The sequence below is a fragment of the Scyliorhinus canicula genome, chromosome 9 (assembly GCF_902713615.1).
Source record: "Scyliorhinus canicula chromosome 9, sScyCan1.1, whole genome shotgun sequence".
Taxonomy (NCBI): Eukaryota; Metazoa; Chordata; class Chondrichthyes; order Carcharhiniformes; family Scyliorhinidae; genus Scyliorhinus; species Scyliorhinus canicula.
In genome coordinates, this window is record NC_052154.1 from 96049126 (window position 1) to 96060714 (window position 11589).

At 46.1% G+C, this 11589-nt stretch overlaps 1 long non-coding RNA gene across 1 annotated transcript; it reads left to right on the plus strand.

Annotated features, from left to right (window-relative positions):
* Positions 1 to 10878: 10878 nt before the first annotated feature.
* On the plus strand, positions 10879 to 11221 carry LOC119971555. The gene is made up of 3 exons (XR_005461869.1): positions 10879 to 11021; positions 11057 to 11135; positions 11171 to 11221. It is a non-coding gene; the product is annotated as an uncharacterized LOC119971555 (long non-coding RNA).
* Positions 11222 to 11589: the final 368 nt, after the last annotated feature.

Consider the following 11589-nt stretch of genomic DNA (forward strand, 5'->3'; position numbering starts at 1 on the left):
CAGAGGATCGGTTCAGATTCAATAGGTCGAATTGTCTCCTTCCGCATTATAGGGAATTCTACGGATCTATTCTATGGTTCTCATCAAGCAGAGTCAGCATAGCTTCATGAATGAAACAGGCAGCATAATCAAAGACCCCTCCCACCCGGCCTACTCACTCTTCCAACTCCTCCCATCGGGCAGGAGGTACACACACAAACAGACTTAAAAACAGCTTCTTCCCCGCTGTTACCAGACTCCTAAACGACCCTCCTGTGGACTGACCTCATTAACACTACACTCCTGTATGCTTCACCCGATGTCGGTGTTTATGTAGTTACATTGTGTACCTTGTGTTGCCCTATTATGTATTTTCTTTTATTTCCTTTTCTTTTCATGTACTTAATGATCTGTTGAACTGCTCGCAGAAAAATACTTTTCACTGTACCTTGGTATACATGACAATAAACAAATCCAATCCATCCAGAAATCATGTCTAAGTTTTTCGAGGAATCATAGAATCAGGAAGTCTCAACCAAAGTGGATAGGGGGAACCAGTAGGTGTGTTGTTTGGACTTCCAGAAGGCATTTGACAAGGTACCTCATAAGATAAGAGCCCATGGGTGTTGGAGATAGTGACTCGGAATGGATAGAGAATTGGCTAATGGGCAGTAAACAACAAGTGGGGATAAGGGGTTTGTTTCAGGGTGGTGATGTGCAACCAGTGGTGTTCCATATTTCAAGGGAGTTGGAGTAAAAGAGTAAGGAAATCTTTCTGCAACTATGCAAGGTACTGATAAGACCACATCTGGTGTTCTTTGAGCAGTTTTTGGTCCCCTTATTTAAGGAAAGATATTTCATTGGAGGCAGATCAGAGAAGGTTCACTCAGGTGATCCCTGGTATGGAGGGATTGTTTTATGAGCAAAGGTTGAACAGGTTAGGACTCGACTCATTGGAATTTAGAAGAATGGGAGGTGGTCTCACTGAAACATACTGGATTCTTAAAGGGCTTGACAGGGTAAATGCTGAGAGGATGTTTCCCCTCATGGGAGAGTCTAGGATCAGAGGGTGAGAATAAAAGGGTGCTGAGAGGAGGAATTTCTTCTCTTCGAGGGTTGGGAGTATTTGGAACTTCATGTCACAGGAGCTATGGGGACAGAGTCCTTGTGTATCTTTAAGGCTAAGATAGATAGATTCTTGATGAGTAAGAGAATGAAGGGTTACGGGGAAAGGGCAGGAAAGTGGACATGAGGAATGTCACATCAGCCATGATCCTATTAAATGGCAGAGCAGGTTCGAGGGGCCGAACGGCCTACTCCTTTTTACAGCCTGAAGCTCAACATGATCCAGGACAAAATAGCCTGTTTGACAGGCATCCTATCCACCACCATTAACTCCCTGGTGGATCAGTGGTTAGCACTGTTACCTCATGGGTTTGATCTCAGCCCGGGTCACTGTGGACTTTGCACATTCTTCTCGTGTCTGCGTGGGCCTCACCCCCACAACCCAAAGATGTGCAGGGTAGGTGGACTGGCCATGCTAAATTGCCTCTTAATTGGAAAAAAGGTACTCTAAATTTTAAAAAACATTCACATTACTACTGATTCAGTGTGTACCATCTATAAGATGTACTGCAGCAACTCATCAAAGTTCCTTCAACAGCATCTTCCAAACCTGCAACCTCTACTACCCAGGACAAGGGCCATAAGACCATAAGATATAGGAGCTGAATTAGGCCACTGGACCCATCGAATCTGCGCCGCCATTCAATCATGGCTGATAATTTTCTCATCCCCATTCTCCTGCCTTCTCCCATAACCCTTGATCCCCTTATTAATCAAGAACGTATCTATCTCTGTCTTAAAGACACTCAGTGAATTGGCCTCCACAGCCTTCTGCGGCAAAGAGTTCCACAGATTCACCAACCTCTGGCTGAAGACATTCCTCCTCATCTGTTTTAAAGGATCGTCCCCGAAGTCTGAGATTGTGTCCTCTGCTTCTAGTTTTTCCTACAAGTGGAAATATCCTCGCCACGTCCACTCTATCCAGGCCTCGCAGTATCCTTTAAGTTTCAATAAGATCCCCCTCACCTTCTAAACTCCAATGAGTACAGACCCAGAGTTCTCAACCGTTCTTCGTACAACAAGCTGTTGAATCCAGGGATCATTCTTGTGAACCTCCTCTGGACCCTTTCCAAGGTCAGCACATCCTTCCTTTGATATGAGGCCCAAAACTGCTCACAGTACTCCAAATGGAGTCTGACCAGAACCTTATACAGCCTCAGAAGTACATCCCTGGCCTTGTATTCTAGCCCTCTTGATATGAATGCTAATTGTGTATTTGCCTTCCGAACTGCCGACTGAACCTGCACGTTAACCTTAAGAGAATTGTGAACAAGGACTCCCTTTGTGCTCCTATTGTGATTTCCTTAGCATTTCCCCTTTAGAAAATAGTCTATGCCTCCATTCCTCCTTCCAAAGTGCATAACCTCACACCTTTCCACATTGTATTCTATCTGCCACTTATTTGTCCACTCTCCTAGCCTGTCCAAGTCCTTCTGCAGCCCCCCTGCTTCTTCAATACTACCTGTCCCTCTACAGGTCTTTATGTCATCTGCAAGCTTAGCAACAGTGCCTTCAGTTCCTTCTTCCAGATCATTAATTTATATTGTGAAAAGTTGTGGTTTCAGTACAGACCCCTGAGGCACACTAGTCACCGACTGCCATCCTGAAAAAGACCCCTTTATCCCCACTCTCTGCCTTCTGCCAGTCTGCCAATCCTCTATCCATGCCAGGAATTTACCTTTGACATGATGGGCTCTAACACGATGGGCTCTTAACTTATTTAACAGTCCTATTGCAACACCTTGCCTTCTCGAAATCTAAATAAATTACATCCACTTGTTCTCCTTTATCGAACTGCCTTGTTACTTCCTCAAAGAACTCAAGATTTGTCAGACATGACCTTCCCTTGATGGCAAGCGGATACATGGGAACACTACCAGCTGCAAATTCCACTACCACATACCATTCTGACTTGGAAATATATCGCTGTTTCTTCACTGTCGCTGGGTCAAAATCCTGTAACTCCCTCCCTGACAGCAGTGAGTATACCTACACCACATGGACTGCAGCGGTTCAAGGCAGCAGCTCACCACCACCTTCTCAAGGGCAATTAAGGATGAGCAATAAATGCTGGTCTAACCAGCGAAGTTCACTTCTCATGAAAGAGTAAAAAATGAATGTAAAGATTTGACAAGCATGTGGGGAAAACAGAGTAGGTTAAATTGGAGACTTTTAACTTCAATACAGATTTGGATAAGCAGACTAGTGTCAGAAAGACAATGAATATCTTGTGTGTCCAGCATAGATTTCAGCACCAAAGAGCCAAGAGGGGATTAGTAACATGTAATGGGCCAGATTTAGTGTGTGAACATTTGTTTAACAGTGATCATGTTTGAAAGAGAGAAACATAAAACAGCTGCTAAGATGGTAGATAAAGCTGATTTCAATGTGGAAGACAAGAGTCATAATTAAAGTACATGCCCAAATGAATGTACATGCCCAAAGCAGCAAATTGTGACAAAATATACAGCAACGAGTTGTTTCAGAAACAGTCATTAAAAAAAAACTTGGAAGACATACTTGCCGTCTATTTTACATTTTATTTTGTAAAAGTGCATTACTTCGCTCCAAACACTAAATCACCAAGAAAACTTAAAATATTTGCTGCCTCAAACTTGCATGAACAACTATAATTACTTTAAAGGCAGAAAACAGCACCTCGCTTCTCCCTCTGCACTGAATCCCCTTAGCAAAGGGGCTTTCAGACAGCCCTAACGGAAAGAATTGTTCTGTTCTTCCTTTGTTTAAGAAGGGTAGCTAGGATAATCCAAGGAATTACAGGCCGGAGAGCCTTACGTCAGTGGTAGAGAAATTACGAGAGAGAATTCTTCGAGACAGGATCTACTCCCATTTGGAAGTAAATGGACGTATTAGCGAGAGGCAGCATGGTTTTGTGAAGGGGAGGTTGTGTCTCACTAACTTGATGGAGTTTTTCGAAGAGGTCACAAAGATGATTGATGCAGGTAGATGTTGTCTATATGGACTTCAGTAAGGCCTTTGATAAGGTCCCTCATGGTAGACTAGTACAAAAGGTGAAGTCACACGGGATCAGGGGTGAGCTGGCAAGGTGGATACAGAACTGGCTAGGTCATAGAAGGCAGAGTAGCAATGGAAGGGTGCTTTTCTAATTGGAGGGCTAAGACTAGTGGTGTTCCGCAGGGATCAGTGCTGGGACCTTTGCTGTTCGTAGTATATATAAATGATTTGGAGGAAAATTGGCCGGGGCATTGAGTATAAGAATTGGCAAGTCATGTTGCAGCTGTATGGAACCTTAGTTAGGCCACACTTGGAGTGTAGTGTTCAATTCTGGTCGCCACACTACCTGAAGGATGTGGAGGCTTTAGAGAGGATGCAGAAGAGATTTACCAGGATGTTGCCTTGTATGGAGGGCAGCAGCTAGGAGGAACGGTTGAATAAACTCGGTTTGTTCTCACTGGAACGACGGAGGTTGAGGGGTGACTTGATAGAGGTCTACAAAATTATGAGAGGCATAGACAGAGTGGATAGCCAGAGGCTTTTCCCCAGGGTAGAGGGGTCAATTACTCGGGGGCATAGGTTTAAGGTGCTAGGGGCAAGGTTTAGAGATGTACGAAGCAAGTTTTTTTTACACGGAGGGTAGTGGGTGCCTGGAACTCGCTGCCGGAGGAGGTGGTGGAAGCAGGGACGATAATGACGTTTAAGGGGCATCTTGACAAATACATGAATAGGATGGGAATAGAGGGATTCGGACCCAGGAAGTGTAGGAGATTGTAGTTTAGTCGGGCAGCATGGTCGGCACGGGCTTGGAGGGCCGAAGGGCCTGTTCCTGTGCTGTACTTTTCTTTGTTCTTTAATAAACAAAACTGCAAAATCCTGGGAAAGAAGGTTGTTGGAGCAGATAAGACTGAGGGGCGATTTGATCGAGGCGTACAAGAATGTGAGGGGCATGGACAGGGTGCAGCTGTTCCCCTCAGTTGAAGGGTCAGTCACAAGGGGACACAAGTTCAAGGTGATGGGCTGGGGATTTGAGGGCGCTATCGGTCTGGAATGCACTGCCTGGGAGGGTGATAGAGGCGGGTTGCCTCACATCCTGGATGAGCACTTGTCACACCATAACAGTCAAGTCTATAGGTAAATTGCTGTTAATGGGATTAAGTAGTTTGGTCAGTTGTTTTTCACGCATCAGTGCAGACTTGAAGATCCTCTTCTGCACAGTGAGATTCTGTAACCCTTGACCATTCAGGACAGAGATGAGGACAACTTTCTTTACCCAGAAAGTGGTGAGCCTATGGAATTTCTTACCACAGAAAGTAGTTGAGGCCAAAGCATTTTATGTTTTCAAAGCACTTGGACGAAGTGGATCAAAGGATATGGGGAAAGCGGGATTAAGCTATTGAGTTGGATGATCAGCCATGCTCATAATGAATGGCAGAGCAGGCTCAAAGGGCCTCATCCTGCTTCTATTTTCTGTGTTTCAATCCCTGATTGGGACATCAACGTGCTAGGGAAACAGAAGCTGTTGGGGGGGGGGGGGGGGGGGGGGACGGACAGAAAGCTGATATCATATTTCAGCAATGGTCATTGCCCCTGAATCAGTACTAACATAGCAACCCCTACCATATACTCAGATGAAGATGACTCTGTGATATCTATCACTCAGAACTACCATGAACCAAGCGAAGGAGGTTCTGTAGAACTGTGTGCTGTTTGGTGATAATCATCACGTGGAAGTTGGACGGATGAAAGAAAGATGCTGTTGGGACAACTTGATCAAATTTTGCATGAGGAAAATGAGTTGAACCGATGAAGACAGGGTTGTGAAGGCCTTCGGGCGACATCTGATGCCAAGTGTTGAGGGAAATGCCAGGATATCTAATCTAGTATCAAATATTTGAAGCATAATTTACAGTTTCTGTTGAATACAATTTGCCTGTTAATTCATTGTATGTTTATTTTTGCTTAGTTGTTAAAGATAAGAAAAATTAAATTGTGTCCATTTTAATCTCCACAGGGTTCATAACACATCCAGGACAAAGCTGGCCCCTTGACTGACGCCCCATCCAAAACCTTTTAAAAAAAAGAAATTCCAATTAAGGGGCAATCTGACCTGGTCAATACACCTACCCTGTGCATCTTTGGGTTGTGGGGGTGAGATCCATGCAGACACGGTGAGAATGTTCAAACTTTACACAGACAGTGCCCCAGGATCAGGATCAAACCCTGGTCCTCGGCGCCATGAGACAGCTATGCTAATCACTGCGCCACCGTGCCACACATCCATGACCTTAAACATTCACTCGTTGCACAATTGACGCAGTGGCAGCGATATGTACCATCTACAAGACACATTGCAGGAATTTCACCAAGGCTCCTTCGGCAGCACCTTTCAAACCCATGACCACTATCACCTAGAAGGACAAGGGCGGTGGGTACATGGGAACACCATCATCTCAGATATCACCGTGACCTGCTGAAGACACTGATACCGCAAAGGTATCTGACAATATTCCGGCAAAAGTACTGAAGGCTTGTGCTCCAGAACTTACATCTCCCTGAAAATGTGGAAAATTATCCCGGTATTCGCTGGACAAAGGAATTAGGACAAATCCAACCCACCCAATTACCAGCCCATCAGTTTACCTCGATCATCAGTAAAGCGATGGAAGGGGTTATCAACAGTGTTAACAAGCAGCACTTGCTGAGCAATAACCTGCTCACAGACACTCAGTTTGGGATCCATTAGGGTCACTCAGCTCCTGACCCCTTTATTGCCTTGGTTCAAACATGGACAAAATAGCTGAACGCCAGACGCGAGGTGAGAGTGACGGCCCTTGACATCAAGGCAGCATTTGACCGAATATGGCATCAAGGAGCTCTGGTAAAACTGGAATCGATGTGAATCAGAGGAAGAACTCTCTGCTGGTTGGTGTCATACCTGGCACAAAGGACGATGGTTATGGTGGTTGGAGGTCAATTGTCTCAGTTCCAGAACATCACTGTAGGAGTTCCTCAGAGTGATGTCCTAGGCCCAATCATCTTCAGCTGCTTCATTAATGACCTCCCTTCCATCAGAAGGTCAGCTGTGGTGATGTTTGGTAATTTTTGCAGAGTGTTCAGAACCATTCCTGACTTCTCAGATAATGAAGCAGTTCATGGCCAAATGAAGCAAGTTCCTGAACAATATCCAGACTTGGGTTGACAAGTGCCAGGAAACGACCATCTTCAAGAAGAATGACCTCTTGACATTCAGTGGCATTATCATCACTGAATCCCCCACTCTCAACATCCTGGGGTTACCATTGATCAGAAACTGAACTGGACTAGCCACATAAATACTGTGACTACCAGAGTAGGTCAGAGGCTAGGAATCCAGTGGAGAGTACCTCACCTCCTGACTCCCAAAGTCTGTCCACCACCGACAGGCACATGTCAGGAGTGCAATGGAATACTCTGCACTTGCCTGGATGAGTGTAGCTCCAACAACACTCAAGAAGCTCAACACCATCCAGGATAAGGCAGTCTGCACGTTGGTACCTCTTCCACAAACATTCACTCCCTCCACCACTGACAAACAGTGGCAGCAGTGTTTACCATCTACAAGGACAGCATGATGGCACAGTGGTGAGCACTGCTGCCTCACAGTGCCAAGGATCTGGGTTCAATTCCAGCCTTGGGTGACTGTCTGTGTGGAGTTTGCATGTTCTCCATGTGTCTGCGTGGAGTTTTGTTTGCGTGCTCTGGTTTCCTCCCACAGTCCAAAGATGTGCAGGGAAGGGGGATTGGCCATGCTAAATTGCCCCTTTGTGTCCACGGATGTACAGGTTAGGTTATGGGGGTAGGACAGGGTACTGCACCTGGGTGTGTTGTTTTGGAGGGTCGGTGCAAATCTGATGGGCCGAATAGCCTCCTTTTGTATTTAGGGATTCTATAATGCACTGTAGGAAATCACCAAGGCACCTTACAAACCCAAAACCGTTGCTATCCAAAAAGACAAGGGCAGCCGATACCTGGGAGCACCACCACCTGGAGGTTCTCCTCCAAGTCTCTCACGATTGTGACTTGGAAACATATCGCCACTCCTTCACTGCCGCTGGGTCAAAATCCTGGAATTCTCGACTGAAAAGTACTATGGAAGTATTTTTACGACCCAGGTTTAACCATGTTCTCAAAAACACGAAAGGGGAGTAATAAATGCTGTACTTGCTAGTGATCTCCACATTGCAGAATGAAAATCAAACAGATGTGTGAACACAAAGTACTCAGGCCTGTGTGCACCTCCTATGCGCCCACATGCATAACAAAAAGAGGCAGATGACAGAATCTTCTCAAACTGTTTAATAGTAAATACTAAACAAGGAAGGTACCACACTCTCATACAAAATGACTGCAAATCTGTGCGTGCAGTTAAAACAGTTTAGTACCCTTTCAAGACAAAAATTGTAGGAAAAATCTGAAACAAATACCAGCTTTATTCAAACTAGCAACATTTTGCCATTCCTCTACACAAACTGTTGGCTCCAAAACAACTTACAAGTGGTTTTTTGATTTTTTTTTTTATTAATTCCATAATTTGTCTCAAGGTTACATCACAAAAGAAAATCACACTAAATAATGACACTTTGCAAAAAAAAAAGCTTTTCCTTTGTAATAAGAGAGCAAAATTGCATTTTACTTTAGTAGAGAGGTTTGGTCATTGTGGCAAACTTCTAGAAATCAGTAACGTTCACATTTGTTAATCGTTTTATAGTCCTCGTATAAAAGGCAAAGTTTTACAAAACCTATAGAGTTAAATACAATCAGTTTGTACCAATAAAAAGCCCACAGGATTCTGAATTGTTTGTTAACTCACAAAGCAGCAAGGGTTTGGAAAAATCAGTCACTCAAGTATTTTGTGTTTGTTTGTACTCTTTACATTATCAAAAGACAACAAGATGGCAATTAAACATCTGCTAAGTATTTTCCACAGGATTCTGGCGCAGGCTGAGTGAGGATTGGCAATAATGCTGGAGAGGGAACATAGCCCAGGAGTGTCTGAGGGGTGAGGCAACAACAGTGTAACACACACCAACCTGTCATCATGCTCCTCACACCATGTTGCACCCCCACTACCAGTCAATCACAGGAATTAAATTTCCCTGGGTGGAGTGCAGGCTGTCCAGGTTTGTCGTGCTGGGGGCGGGGTGGGTTGTGTGTTAATTCTGACTCAGTGTTTAATGGAAGACAAGATGGGAGCCATAGTGAATTTACTTTGCAGGCCCACCTGGAGTGTTAACATTACTTACATTGGCTTGAGCTGATGTGAGACCGCCTGTCCTGTACAAGTTAGCAGGGTTTAGTGGCATTGAGAACTTGAATCCCAATATGGTCTCCCCATTCCAAGCACATAGCTGAGTGTTCAGGGGCCAGGTGTGCGTGGAGGGGTGGGGTGGGGGGCAACTTGATGTGCATCAGGAGTAACTCACCCAACTAACAGGTCTTACATAGGGCCAAAGTCCATGGAGAAAGGGCTGGCAAACCAATTACTGCCTCCAAAGGAGAAACGCGTGTAACATAAAAAACACGGAGCGAGGAAATTTAATTAATTTTTTAAAAGGGAGCCGCTTTATTTGAAAACTGTGATTAACAGGAGTTGATGAGTTTCACAGTTACTAATTTGGCAGATTAGGAGATTCTGGAACATGCACTGTTTTGGGAGGATCAGATCGGTGTGTATCGATAGTCACCTCCAATGCTCGCCACAGCCCTCATCCATTTGTATTCTTATGTCTTTAACAGGCAGGGTTGTGAAGGGGTGCAGAGTATTTCTAAAGCAGTGTTATGGTTGGGATATTTGTGAGGGGGGTAGCTTCTTTAAGAACAAGGTCTGGGACTTGGTTCTTTAAGAGACAGGGACATTGGGTTTGGGGGGTGGGGGGTCTTCAAGAGATAAGACTGGGGTTTCTTTAAGAAACAGGACTGTGGGGGTCCTTTAAGAGATAGGGGACTGGGTTGGGAGGGTCCTTTAAGAGACAGAACTGTGGGTTGGGGGGTGCGTTCTTTAAGAGACAGGACCCTGGTTGGGTTCTTTAAGAGGCAAGACACCGAGTTGGGGGGTTCTTTAAGAGACTGGACTCTGGGTCAGGGGAGTTCTTGAAGAGACAGGACTGTGGGTTGGGGGGTTCTTTAAAAGACAGGATGATGGTTTTGGGGGGTTCTTTAAGAGACAGGACTGTGGGTCAGAGGAGTTCTTTAAATGACTGGGCACTGGGTTGGGGGGGGGGTTCTTTAAGAGTCAGGATTGTGGGTTGGGGGAGTTTACTAAGAGGCTTGACCGGGGAGTGGGGGAGGTTCTTTAAGAGACAGAGCTTTTAATAAGCAGGGTTGCTTTGCTGGGTCACCATAGATGCTGGGGAGAGTGAAAGGTACATGTGCTGATATATAAGCTATTATAGCACAAGGAAATTAAATTCTCAAGAAAACCTGAGTTTTGAATGGTGGGGGGCTGAGAGTATTTTTTTTAAATTTAAAGTGCCCAATTCTGTTTTTGTCAAATAAGGGACAGTTTAATGTGGATAATCTACCTAACCTGCACATCTTTTGGGTTGAAGGGGGTGAAACCCACGCACACACGAGGAGAATATGAAAACTCCACACAGACAGTGAGCTGGGGCCGGGTTAAAACCCGGCTCCTCAGCGCCATGAGGCAGCAGTGCTAACCACTGCGCCGTCCTAGTGGGGATTGCGCGTTGAGGAAGGGAGTTTGGTTTGGGGTCGGACGTTGAGGGGGTTGGGGTCGGATGTTGAGGGGGTTGGGGTCGGATGTTGAGGGCGTTGGGGTCGGATGTTGAGGGCGTTGGGGTCGGATGTTGAGGGCGTTGGGGTCGGATGTTGAGGGCGTTGGGGTCAGATGTTGAGGGCGTTGGGGTCAGATGTTGAGGGCGTCGGGGTCGGATGTTGAGGTCAGATGTTGAGGGCGTCGGGGTCGGATGTTGAGGTCAGATGTTGAGGGCGTTGGGGTCGGATGTTGAGGGCGTCGGGGTCGGATGTTGAGGGCGTCGGGGTCGGATGTTGAGGTCAGATGTTGAGGGCGTCAGGGTCGGATGTTGAGGGCGTCGGGGTCGGATGTTGAGGGCGTCGGGGTCGGATGTTGAGGGCGTCGGGGTCGGATGTTGAGGGCGTCGGGGTCGGATGTTGAGGGGGTTGCGGTCGGATGTTGAGGGGGTTGCGGTCGGATGTTGAGGGGGTTGGGGTCGGAGTGGGGGGTTTTGGATTGAGGGGTTGGTGTTGAGGAGGGGTTGGTGTTTCGGGTTGAGAGGTTGGTTAGGGTGAAAGGGCTTAGTATTGAGGTGGGGGTGATTTGGGTTGGGGGTTGGTTGGGGTAGGGGATGGTGCTGAGGTGGGGATGTTTTGGGTTGGGGGTTAGTTGGGGGTAGGGGATGGTGCTGAGGTGGGGATGTTTTGGGTTGGGGGGTTAGTTGGGGGTTGGGGATGGTGTTGAGGTGGGGATGTTTCGGGTTGGGGGGTTGG